The following is a 13,385-nucleotide window of genomic DNA, read 5'->3' as shown; positions in this document are numbered from 1 at the left end:
GAAACCGTTCGCCCTTTTCGGTGCGAGATGAGCGCTCATTGGCGCGGTCACTAGCCTATAGGTTACGGTGTGGGCCACAATATTTAGTTCGATAATAGGCCTACAATGCGCGTCTTCGTATTTCATCCCAGGTATATAACGTATTGAGTGATCAGGTCACTTATTGAGGAAATATGCTACTTTCCTCCGTCTTTGGATGCACGGATGTGAATGTCCTATTCGGTTTTTCTTGATTTGACCTTGGCGACAATTCATGTCTCCTCCAGCTGTTTTGAACTGTTTGAAGCAATAATAGTTTTTTTTTTTTTTCTCCCACATGGAGCCTCACAGTACACAGTGTGCCTGTGGTCACTAGGCCAATTGGCAGTGTTATGATGACGTCTCTCAGTTGGCCTGGAGGATGCAAACCTAACTTATCAAGATGCTAGAAGTCAAGATGCTATGGGATTTTTACTCAGAACCACGTGGAATAGAATAGAATAGATTCTATAGAATATAATCATTTGTTGTCCTCAGAGAAGGCCATTCTTTCCCCCAGTAGTTTTGAGTTTGACATGGGATGATGGACTGAAACTGTCTAAGGGACTTGATCGAAATTTACTGGGGGGGAGGGGCTGGTCCAACTCAAGGTGTCATGAAAAAATATATTTTCACATGACCCTCCCTTTGTACTATAAAATAAAAAATAAATTGAACGCCCTCATAGAATTAACTAAAAATAATGTTTACGACCACAAATAACATTATCTGTTATTTCTAAATGTGGATATCAACTTTCGCCACTTCAGCATGCTTTTGTGGCAGAGTCGATGCCACGCAGGGCTACGGACCAGAAGGTTGAGGGTTCACCGACCACCACAGACGATCTCACTCTCCCTGCCTGTTTCATTACTCTACGATTACAGCAAGCTGCAGACAATGATCAGCTAGCGGGGAGATCCGATTTTCAACATTTTGATGCCATATTTATAATTATATAAAATACATTTATATGCATCAAATTTTCCACCAACAGGTTTCTGTACCAATGCAGCACACAACCAATAAACAAAGCATACCGACTTCGGGCACTTCGATATCATGCGTTTTCAACACCACAATAAATAGACTATGTCAATCTCGACAAACAGAAAATACACCCCTCCCTACCTTAAATGCATATATACACAAAGATGTTTTAATGTGACCGGGATTACACAATAAAGTCAGGGACTTATTTCCATTGTGGTTCCTATTATTTTAAACATAAATACATAAAACAGTTACGTAGATACAGACACATTACAGAGATAGAGATTAAAACATGCTCGACCTCCAGATGACTATGAGGGGGGAGTTTAAATACAATTCTTGTTTGGCTGGTAGCTTATTCTTTAGCTGTTTGGGGCTGCTGGTGAACCATGATGTGCAGCCACTATCAAAGTGACACTGGACTAGCACACCTGCCGTAGTCGGCAGGTAGCTTAGTGGGTAAGAGCGTTGTGCCAGTAACCGAAAGATCGCTGGTTCTAATCCCCGAGCCGACTAGGTGAAAAATCTGTCGATGTGCCCTTGAGCAAGGCACTTAACCCTAATTGATCCTGTAAGTTGCTCTGGATAAGAGCGTCTGCTAAATGACAAAAAAATAAAATAAAAATAAAAATAGTCTTCAGGGTGTCTATAGCTAGGTTTCCATCCAATTGGTGATAGAATTTCATGTGAAAATTCTAAAATCCTCATAAAAACAATATGCAATTTCAGAGTTTCCTTTAGGAAAATTTGGCTCCGGACAACATGACAGGGAAGATTTTTAATTTGCTGGAAATTTGTGAAATTTTATGGACATCCATATGCATTCAGATCCAACCTGGCGCAGCCAGCTCCATCAATAAATGAGGGATGTTGACCAAATGAGCCACATTTGTCCTTAAAAACAGCCTCCCAAGTGGCCGGGGGTGGGGGGTGGGGGCTTTACTTGGCTCTTTGCGCTCTAGCGACTCCTTGTGGCGGGCCGGGCACCTGCAAGCTGACTTCGGTCATCAGTTGAAAGGTGTTTCCTCTGACACATTGGTGTGGCTGGCTTCTGGGTTAAGCGAGAGGGTGTTAAGAAGCACGGCTTGGCGGGTCATGTTTCGGAGGACGCATGACTTGACCTTCGCCTCTCCCGAGCCCGTTGGGGAGTTGCAGCGATGAGACAAGATCGCAATTGGATGTCACAAAATTGGGGAGAAGAAGGGGGCAAAATATATATATATATATTACAAAAAAATTATTTCGTTGTGTAGCATATGCAACACTTTTACAATAATTGTCCACCTCACGGTTCTGCATCTGCTATACAGATATAGACGTACAGAAGGAGGGTAATTTTTGTTAATTTACTATCAGAATATTTTCTATAAAGATAAGCGTTATATTGTTAGATTTATAGGAGTAACACTGGTAGGCCTAAAACACTCTTCCTCACCTCAAGTTGAACTGTGGGAGTCATTTGGAGCGCCGGGGCGTACGGCCTTCATATCATAGTCCTGCAGTATAATAGGGTAAATGTTGGAGTCAGTTGGAGTGCCGGGGCGTACGGCCTTCATATCATAGTCCTGCAGTATAATAGGGTAAACGTTGGAGTCAGTTGGAGTGCCGGGGCGTACGGCCTTCATATCATAGTCCTGCAGTATAATAGGGTAAACATTGGAGTCAGTTGGAGTGCCGGGGCGTACGGCCTTCATATCATAGTCCTGCAGTATAATAGGGTAAACGTTGGAGTCAGTTGGAGCGCCGGGGCGTACGGCCTTCATATCATAGGCCTGCAGTATAATAGGGTAAACGTTGGAGTCAGTTGGAGCGCCGGGGCGTACGGCCTTCATATCATAGGCCTGCAGTATAATAGGGTAAACGTTGGAGTCAGTTGGAGTGCCGGGGCGTACGGCCTTCATATCATAGGCCTGCAGTATAATAGGATAAACGTTGGAGTCAGTTGGAGTGCCGGGGCGTACGGCCTTCATATCATAGTCCTGCAGTATAATAGGGTAAACGTTGGAGTCAGTTGGAGTGCCGGGGCGTACGGCCTTCATATCATAGTCCTGCAGTAGCTAAAGATTCATAATAGCCACACCAGACCAAACCGTCACAAACGTTTCTAAACTTTATCAGGGTAATATCAAAAGTAAGTCAAGCCATGTTTATCGGGAAAATACGAGCAGAGGAGCAAATGTAAACCAGGGAAAAAACACACTACCCTCCCCTGTGCCCCCCCAAAAAACACATTACCCTCCCCTGTGCCCCCCCCAAAAAACACACTACCCTCCCCAAAGGAAAACAAAAAAGGTTTGACAACCCTCCCCTATTTTGGACCACCCCTCCCCCCTAGTAAAGTGATTAGCCTCAATATGGATGGCCTCTGCCCTGGATATCTGCCGAATGCTAAATGACTATTGCCCCATAATACTCACATCTAATGAAAATGAAATGCTTTGAAAGGCTGGTCATGGCACAGAGCACCATTATCCCAGACTCCCCCACTCCAATTCTCATATCGCCCCAACAGATCTACAGATGACACACTCTCTATTGCACTCCACACTGCCCTTTCCCACCTGGACAAAAGGAACACCTACAGTATGTAAGAATGCTGTTCATTGACTACAGCTCAGCGTTCAACACCATAGTGCCCTCCAAGCTTATCACTAAACGAAAGACCCTGGGATTAAACACCTCCCTTTGCAACTGTATCCTGGACTTCCTGACGGGCCGCCCCCCCAGGTGTTGAGGGTAGGCAACAACACAACCACCTAAGGCTGGGCGAAAGGGCCTAAAAATCATAAATTGTTTTTTTCAAACACATGGGCGATTCATGATATACATGTGCATCTACATTTTTGCACATCCACTAACAATGACCCACATCGTGTACCGGGTATTATAGAAAATGAACACAGGTCTCATAAACAATCTCTCAAGCACAAGCCCACGTGCTAGTGAGTAGCCAGCTAACCTTTATATTTCAATTATAGCCAACTTGGATCTATTTGGTGGCTAACAAGGTAGAACAGTTGAACTGTGATGAATACACCCTCCTGTCCTTCTCCAACTGTTTGAACAACGTAGCCTGTTCACTTTGTTTAGATATTGAAATCAAGTGGCCTACCTGGATAAGAAGATGCTTATTTCTCAGAATGAGAAACGAGTTGCCAATTCCTTATATAAATGCATATTTTTATGCTCATTGCACATTTGTAAAACACAGACTAGACAGTCTGTGGCTAAAATGATGCTAGCGGTACGTGATACCGCAATGTCACGCGAAACAGAAACTGAGCATTAATTTTCCACAACATGTTCATTGATACACTGTTTTTAGTAGGGTCTGGTCTGTTCTACATTTTGGGAGTTGAGATATAAAAAGGGTATCTTTAGAAAGGATAAGTTATTGTCTGTTACAGTAAAATAATGTCTCTAAGTGTTTGGGTGTCCATATGACCGATTCTGTTGGACCAAACCTCAAATGCAAATAGCGAGTTTAAACTGCATGTTGTCAGAGGAAGAAGTTGTCTTTCGTCTTTGTTATGACTGGCAGGGGGAGAGGCGTGGTGTCTGGATGTGATATGTTCTGAGCTTAATTAATCCAAACCCAGAACTAGGCCTAAATCTTGCGCGCGCCGGTCAGTTTATGTTAATAGTCTGTCACGGTGTGTATCCCAAATAGAACCCTATTCCCTTTAAAGTGCACTACTTTTGGCCATGGCTCATAGGGCTCTGATCAGAAGTAGTGCACTACTTTTAGCCATGGGAAGGTGCACAGTGCACACAGCACAGAAACGCTCCTAGAACATAGACATAGAACGCTCATAAAAAAACAAACAAAAAATTTAAACCTTAATTCTTGCAATACATTGAATTAATTTGCAACACTGACCCTCAACACGGGGGCCCCTCAGGGGTGCGTTCTTAGTCCCCACCTGTACTCCCGGTTCACCCTCTACTGCGTGGCCACACACATGACTCCAACACCATCATTAAGTTTGCCGACGACACAACGACGGTAGGCCTGATCACCGACGACGATGAGACAGCCTACAGGGAGGAGGTCAGAGAACCTGGCAGTGTGGTGCCAGGACAACAACCTCTCCCTCAACGTCAGCAAGACAAAGGAGCTGATCGTGGACTACAGGAAACGGAGGGCCGGGGACGGCCCCCATCCACATCGACGGAGCTGTAGTGGAGCGGGTCGGGAGCTTCAAGTTCCTCAGTGTCCACATCATGGTCCACACCAACACAGTTGTGAAGAGGGCACGACAATGCCTCTTCCCCCTCAGGAGGCTGAAAATATTTACAGCTGCACCATTGAGAGCATCTTGACTGGCTGCATCACCGCTTGGTATGGCAACTGCTTGGCATCCGACTGCAAGGTGCTACAGAAGGTAGTGAGTACGGCCCAGTACATCACTGGGGCCAAGCTTCCTGCCATCCAGGACCTCTATACCAGGCGGTGTCAGAGGAAGGCCCTAAAAATTGTCAAAGACTCCAGACACCCAATTCATAGACTGTTCTCTCTGCTACCACATGGCAAGTGGTTTCTGGAACCAACAGGACCCTGAACACTTTCTACCCCCAAGTCATACGATTGCTAAATAGTTAGTTAAATAGTTAACCAATAGCTTCCCGGACTAGCTGCATTTACCCTTTTTGCAGTAAATCTTTTGACTCATCACATTTGCTGATGTTACTGTTTATTATCTACCCTGTTGCCTAGTCACTTTATCCTACAGTGCATTCGGAAAGTAATCAGACCTCTTGACTCTTTCCACATTTTGTTACGTTACAGCCTTTTTCTAAAATGGATTATTTATTTTTTTAATCCTCCTCAATCTACACACAATACCCCATAATGACAAAGTGAATAAAAGGTTTTTAGATATTTTTGCAAATGTATTAAAAATATAAACAGAAATACCTTCTTTACATAAGTATTCAGACCCTTTGCTATGAGACTCGAAGTTGAGCTCAGGTGCATCCTGTTTCCATTGATCATCCTTGAGATGTTTCTACAATGTGATTGGAGTCCACCTGTGATAAATTCAATTGATTGGACATGATTTGGAAAGGCAAACACCTGTCTATATAAGGTCCCACAGTTGACAGTGCATGTCAGAGCAAATACCAAGCCATGAGGTTGAAGGAATTGTCCATAGAGCTCCAAGACAGGTTGTGTTGAGGCTCAGATATGGGGAAGGGTACCAAAAAATGTCTGCAGCATTGAAGGTCCGCAAGAACACAGTGGCCTCCATCATTCTTAAATGGAAAAAGTTTGGAACCACCAAGACTCTTCCTAGAGCTGGCCGCCCGGCCAAACTGAGCAAACGGGCGAGAAGGGCCTTGATCAGGGAGGTGACCAAGAACCCGATGATCACTCTGACAGAGCTCTAGAGTTCCTCTGTGGAGATTGGAGAACCTTCCAGAAGGACAACCATCTCTGCAGCACTCCACCAATCAGGCCTTTATGGTAGAGTGGCCAGACGGAAGCCACTTCTCAGTAAAAGGCACATGACAGCCCGCTTGGAGTTTGCCAAAAGGCACCTAAAGGACTCTCAGAACATGAGAAACAAGATTCTCTGGTCTAATGAAACCAAGATTGAACTCTTTGGCCTGATTTCCAAGCGTCATGTCTGGAGGAAACCTGGCACCATCCCTACGGTGAAGGCTGGCAGGCTCATGCTGTGGGGATGTTTTTCAGCGGCAGGGCCTGGGAGACTAGTCAGGATGGAGGGAAAGATGATTGGCACAAAGTACAGAGAGATCCTTGATGAAAACCTGCTCCAGAGCGCTCAGGACCTCAGACTGGGGTGAAGGTTTACCTTCCAACAGGACAACGACCCTAAGTACACAGCCAAGACAACGCAGGAGTGGCTTCGGCACAAGTCTCTGAATGTCCTTGAGTGGCCCAGCCAGAGCCCGGACTTGAACCCAATAGGACATCTCTGGAGAAACCTGAAAATAGCTCTGCAGCGACGCTCCCCATCCAGCCTGACAGAGCTTGAGAGGATCTGCAGAGAAGAATGGGAGAGACTCCCTAAATACTGGTGTGCCAAGCTTGTAGCGTCATACCCAAGAAGACTTGAGGCTGTAATTGCTGCCAAAGGTGTTTCAACAAAGTACTGAGTAAAGGATCTGAATACTTATGTAAATATGATATTTAAGTTTGTTAATTTTTTTGCATGATTGTAGCGGGTTTACTAACGCGTTAGTTCTATTAGCTTTGCTGACTATGATGCTACTTTAGCAAATATGGTGACAACGATGTAGGCTGTGTGTAGCGGTTTGGCTTGGAAAGGTTGTTCCGCCTGGTCAAATACAGGTGATGTGTTGTGCATTGAAGTCCACAAGCGAAGGGAAGAGGTGAGAGGAGGAGAGTGCATACGAGAAGGAATACAACGTGGCTGCTATGAAAGTGAACTGTGTTTATGCTTGATCAAGGGTGTATTCATTCTGTTGATTCTGTTGAAAAACGTTTCTTAAACGGAAGCAAACGGAACAAAACGGGGATAAACGTACCTGAATTTGCCCAATAGAAACTCTCGTTTGCAACTGTTGGACTAATGATTACACCCTATATCAGCTAGATGCAGGCAACAGTGTGCAAGGTGGTATTGAATGTCACCATCAGTCCATGTGTCACTGTCTGTCACCTCAAATTTGTCTCTCGACCTGTGTGCACCTACGTTGTAAACTTTCATTCATAGGCTAGGTTGTAGCAACCTCATGATGGATATAGGGAAAATGTTAGTATCATGTAGTAGCCTAAACCTATCGCTGTTACATTGAACTGGGTGAATGGAATATGAATGACAGTCATGCAATATGCTGTAATAGAAATAAGGCCATGCTCATGAAAATAAATCGTCCTCCCTCATCTTAAACGGCACTGACCGCCACTGTAATTGATACCAGTTGGAGCAGATACGACAAGAGGACAGTGACTGTTCTGCTGTAGCTAACCTCTCTCTCTCTCTGACTTCCTAGAAGACAGTTTTAAGTGAATCACTCAGTCCATTTCAATCTGATAAACTACCATCATCTCCTCACTATAGCAACTTCACCATTATTTGCATACGTTCCATAAATGGGAGGCCACTAGGCCAGAAATGAAGTTACATCCCCAAGGCTCTGTCCCAAATAGCACCCTATTCCCTATGGACCTTGGTCAAAAGTAGTGGACTATATACACTGCACCAAATACCCTCACTCTAATTATCCTTATACCTCTGAAGACTAGCCACCCCCCCTTACACTAATGGGTGCTAATTCTGTCACCAAATCAAGGAAAGTCCAAGTGCATTCGGAAAGTATTCAGACCCCTTGACTTTTTCCACATACAATACCCCATAATGACAAAGCAAAAACATTTTTTGCAAAGGTTCTCCCATCTCCACAAAGGAACTCTGGAGCTCTGTCAGAGTGACCATCGGGTTCTTGGTCACCTCCCCGACAAAGGCCCTTCTGCCCCGATTGCTCAGTTAGGCCGGGTGGCCAGCTCTAGGAAGTCTCTTGGTGGTTCCAAACTTCTTACATTTAAGAATGATGGAGGCCACTGTGTTCTTGGGGACCTTCAGTGCTGCAGAAATGTTTTGGACAAATCATGTCCAATCAATTGAATTTACCACAGGTGGACTACAATCAAGTTGTAGAAACATCTCAAGGATGATCAATGGAAACAGGATGCACTTGAGCTCAGGGTCTGAATACTTATGTAAATAAGGTAATACTGTTTTTATTTTTAATACATTTATTTATTTTTATAAATTGGCAAAAATGTCTAAAAACCTGTTTTCGCTTTGTCATTATGTAGATTGATGAGGAAATTGTTTTATTTAATCAATTTTAGAATAAGGCTGTAACGTAACAAAATGTGGAAAAAGTCAAGGGGTCTGAATACTTTCTCCGAATGCACTGTATAAACAGTATATAGATATATAGCTCCAGCTGAATAAACTGTATAAACATGCTTTTATTTGTCAAAAAAAGTGTACAAGATAAGCAAATACATAAGTTTTAAAAATGTTTAAAGTGTTATTACCCCCCCCAAAGAAAAGAACAAGTGTTCAAAAGTCGAACAAATTAGTAAATACAACATCTCTAATGAAATAAAATAAAATAGAAAAGTGTACAACATAAGACATAAGTAAAAAAAAAAAATCCTAACCAATTTATGAAATAAAACAAAACAAATATTGCAAGCTCTCCTCAACAGTGCAATTCACATGTATCAAAAAAAACAACACAATACCAACACATTTATCAAAAAATACACAATATTAACACATTTATCAAGAAAACAAGAAGAAGAGGGTAATGTTCTGTGTGTGAATATGTAAGGGTTGGTGAGTGAGAGAGAGAGAGTAGGTTCAAACATTTTGTTGAGAAGCAGGTGTGAGGCGTCAGTGAAAATAGTCCCTAAGGTGCAGGCGATTGTCTGTGGTCTATTGCACAAATCAAATCAAATCAATCAGATGTTCTGGGTAGGCTTTTTCTCCCCATTGTCACGCCCTGACTCTGAGGACTTGTATTTGTTGAGTCAGGGTGTGTATTTTCTGTGTTGTGTTTGCTATGTCGATGTTCTATGTTTAAGATCTAGAATGTGTAGATCTATGTTGGCCTGTGTGGTTCCCAATCAGAGGCAGCTGTTGCTCGTTGTCTCTGATTGGGGACCATACTTAGGCAGCCTTTTGGCACCTGTTAGTTGTGGGATCTTGTTCCGTGTTAAGGTATGTTGTGTTGCGCTGCCTTGGACTTCACGTATCGTTTGTTTATTGTTTTGTTGTTGTGTTTATTCGTTAATAAACATGTATGCATATCACGCTGCGCCTTGGTCCGTCCCGTATATAAACGATCGTGACACCCATAAGCACGCTTGGCCCTTCTTCTCCTGCTGACGCGCTGACGCAATCAGATCCTCAAACTCAAGGAAGCGCCAGGGTGGGGAGTTTATAAAAAATGCATCCGTCTCCTCCGGGTCTGTCTCCACATCAGACATCATCAGTCTTCAGTTGCCTATCGCAAAACGCCACTTCTCTTCAGCAGAGAGTTATTTTTTACCGACTTTCCAGAGCCTGTGAAATTACAGGAGACAATAAGTTATTTTGCGATTAAACACTGGAATCTCAATAAGCAGTACTTGAATCTCAAAGCTGGAAAAGCATCACTAAAATCTGTGGAACAAGTCTCAACTTTTCCAAACTCAGTACTGTATTTAAAATGTATGGATTGGTTTACATTTATAAACTAACGTGTCTCTGGTGTCACTTCTTTATTTCCCTTTCCTTTGCTTTCTCTGGCTGGCGTATCCCACGACGACTTACAGTACGCCTCTCTCTTTCAGTCCAATTTGCCGATTTGCAATCTCAGTCAGTGTGGTGTGTTAGCAACGGTTATATGCATCAAAATCCTTGAGGAAATTGTAAGATGTAGAACTATGTTACGGTCGGTCCATGTCTTTATGGGACTAACTCTGCCCTGCTCCACTCTCCATCGGTGTACCTTCATCTCAGTTGACTAACCAGCAGCCAGTACATGAGTGGACTGTTCTTCCTGAGACATGACAAAGAAAAAAAACATGATTTTTCTCACCACTATTTCATGTAACATATTTGGACCATCAGCAAATCAAACAGGATTAAAAATATTCAACATTAGCTAGCATACCAGCAATGTGCAAGTTGTAAAAGTAAACGTTGAACTGACGGTTAAGCTCATTCAGTCTTACTCGATGAACGCCAGTCGACTGTTCCGGTGTGTTCTGCTGTAGCTGCTGCTGCTGCTGTTGGAATAGTTCAGCTAACTTCTGTCATCGTTCATATCAGCCATATCAGTGTTGTAGTCCGGCATCTGATTCAGCCTGGCCATGACATGACTCATGGGTTGTTGGAAATCCATGCCCTCGTTTGGTGATGCGTCGTTCCCTCACACAAACTGTCAAAGAGACTCCTGGCGGGCCCCGCGGGTCCCACAAACTAATTGTATCAATGAAAAAAATAAAACAGTCAATAGTCCTCTTGTCTCCACTGCTGTATTTTAGTAGGCTTGGTTAGTTAAATAACGTTAGCTAGCTAGCTACTGTACCAAGCTATCCGTTCTTCCCTCAACGTTGGGAAGCTAACACGTTAGCCAACTATGCTTTGGTAGCTAGCTAACATTAGCTTGTTTCAGTAACTTAATTTTAATTATACTAAATCAGCCTGCTTTTCTGTTTTAATCAGGTCCCTACACAGGCTCAGAAGGATCCTGTGATGGCGGGACATTTCCTGGTGACAGTAGTCCTTGCAGTGCTTCTGCCGTTAAGTCTTGGAGGCCCAAAAACTTCTCGGCTGCAGATATAAGGATGTCCGGCTTCTTGGACTTCTTGGACACTTGTGCAGTACAATTAATAACTGTTGTTATAAATGCTACAAAATCCACCTTCTTCACAATAAGTGTATCCAGATCACTTGATTGACGTATAACATTGGCAACTGGTTGTGGTGCATCCACCACCATATCTTCTTCCGCACTGTGGCCTCTTGCCCTTTCAACTCTCTTCACCACCTCCACATAGATATGCTGTCAGGTGTCAATTTGATCCTTGACACCTCAACCTCTTTCACCCTAACAGGGCAATCAAGGAATTCGGAAATATGATCCCCACCACAGTTGCAACGTTTTCCATTCACAGACTCTTCAATAACATATTCCTGCAAACACTTGACACGTGGCCAAACTTTTTACACTTCTTGCATTGCATCGGGTTTTGCACAAAACGCTCTTAAATCGTATCTTATATATCCCAACTCTACATAGGGTGGTAAATACTCAAACATCAATCATACAGATCAACTTTGTTCCTTTTTCCCATTCTCCATACTGGTCAAGCGACGTGCATTAACTACTCCTGGAATTTTTTGCCTAAGACATTGATTATCATTGTCCTACGGGACGCCAGAGATAACACCTTTTACCGGTGCCCTGCTCCGAAAAATCAAAGCTGTCCACTTCATGCGTCGATAATTCCGCGACCCACAATGCATCCTTTTGCTCTTTAGATACACACGATATCAACACCATACCACTCCTGGTTACTATGATATCAACACCATACCACTCCTGGTTACTATGATATCAACACCATAACACTCCTGGTTACTATGATATCACCACCATACCACTCCTGGTTACTATGATATCAACACCATAACACTCCTGGTTACTATGATATCACCACCATACCACTCCTGGTTACTATGATATCAACACCATAACACTCGTGGTTACTTTGACTGCATCCACTTTTCCCAGCGCCTTCTTCACCATCATCGTGACTTCAAAAGGGTTTCCCAAATAAACATCCTTATCCAGAAAACGTACTCCAATAAGCAACGATTCATCAGACTCATTTTCCACAACCATTTTAGCTCTTTTCGTTCACTGTTGTCCACTCATCTTTCTCACTAACTGTACTCAACGTGCTTTCAGCTTCAAACGCCACTTCTGCTTCTGCCACCTCTCCAAGTTGTTCATTGTTAGCTACAGGAATATAATTTTAAAATGACCGCCAGTAGAAAACACCCTTGCAGAGTTTTCAAATTGCGTTAATTTGATTGGTCATTTTCAACCGTCACTCCCTCACTTCTGGTTTTGTTCATTTGATTGGATTATTTACCTTTCAATCACTATGCCCTCCCTTCTATTCCCATGCGTATGATAGGCTGATGAGTTTGTGCCGGTGTTTCATGAAATTATACTTCCTGTCCCATCAAAACAAACTCAGTACAAGTGCGTCGCTCCCAATGACTGTATATGGTCGCTCCAGCAGAGACAGAAGAGGAAGTGAGACATCTCACTGGCTAATTTCTTCTGGTTAATATACAAGTAGACCAGACGCAGCTGCTATCGCATTGGTGTCTATGGGAGAGCCACCCCTTAAGTAAACCGGAACTGTTTTTTAAAATGGTAATATGCCTGATTAAAACATCTTCATTTATCCACCATCTTTGGCTAGGTTGCACAGATCCCCAAGAATTTTGCACAGATCCCCAAGACTTCGCTCAATGCGTGTATTGGTAATTCTATAGAAGAAGAATAATGTATTACATTTCTATAGCGCTTCTCATAGAATCTCAAAGCGCTTCAAGAACAAACAAAAAACAAACAAGCAATATATTAAGACAGGTCAACCAATAGAGGCCTTTGAAAGCTGCATCCTTCGAAGATGGAGAGGGTCAGTTCATGGCTTGAGCGAAGGGAGAAAGACACAGGATGGTAGATGATGGTGATGGAGTCTGCTGATGATCTTGTAGCCACTGGACTTCTCCTCTTCCACTCCGTTTAGCACCCACTTGGGTGATGCCTCATCAGCTCTGGGCGCCATAATGCTCACCACA

General features: G+C 43.3%; 1 protein-coding gene across 1 annotated transcript in view; it reads left to right on the top strand.

Annotated features, from left to right (window-relative positions):
- Positions 1-13,385, top strand: part of LOC121537712 (sodium-dependent neutral amino acid transporter SLC6A17) — a 50,892-nt gene that overhangs the window by 344 nt on the left and 37,163 nt on the right. The window lies entirely within an intron of this gene.

This window comes from Coregonus clupeaformis, chromosome 24 (genome assembly GCF_020615455.1).
Source record: "Coregonus clupeaformis isolate EN_2021a chromosome 24, ASM2061545v1, whole genome shotgun sequence".
NCBI classification, from domain to species: domain Eukaryota; kingdom Metazoa; phylum Chordata; class Actinopteri; order Salmoniformes; family Salmonidae; genus Coregonus; species Coregonus clupeaformis.
This window is presented reverse-complemented; position numbering and strand designations above follow the sequence as displayed.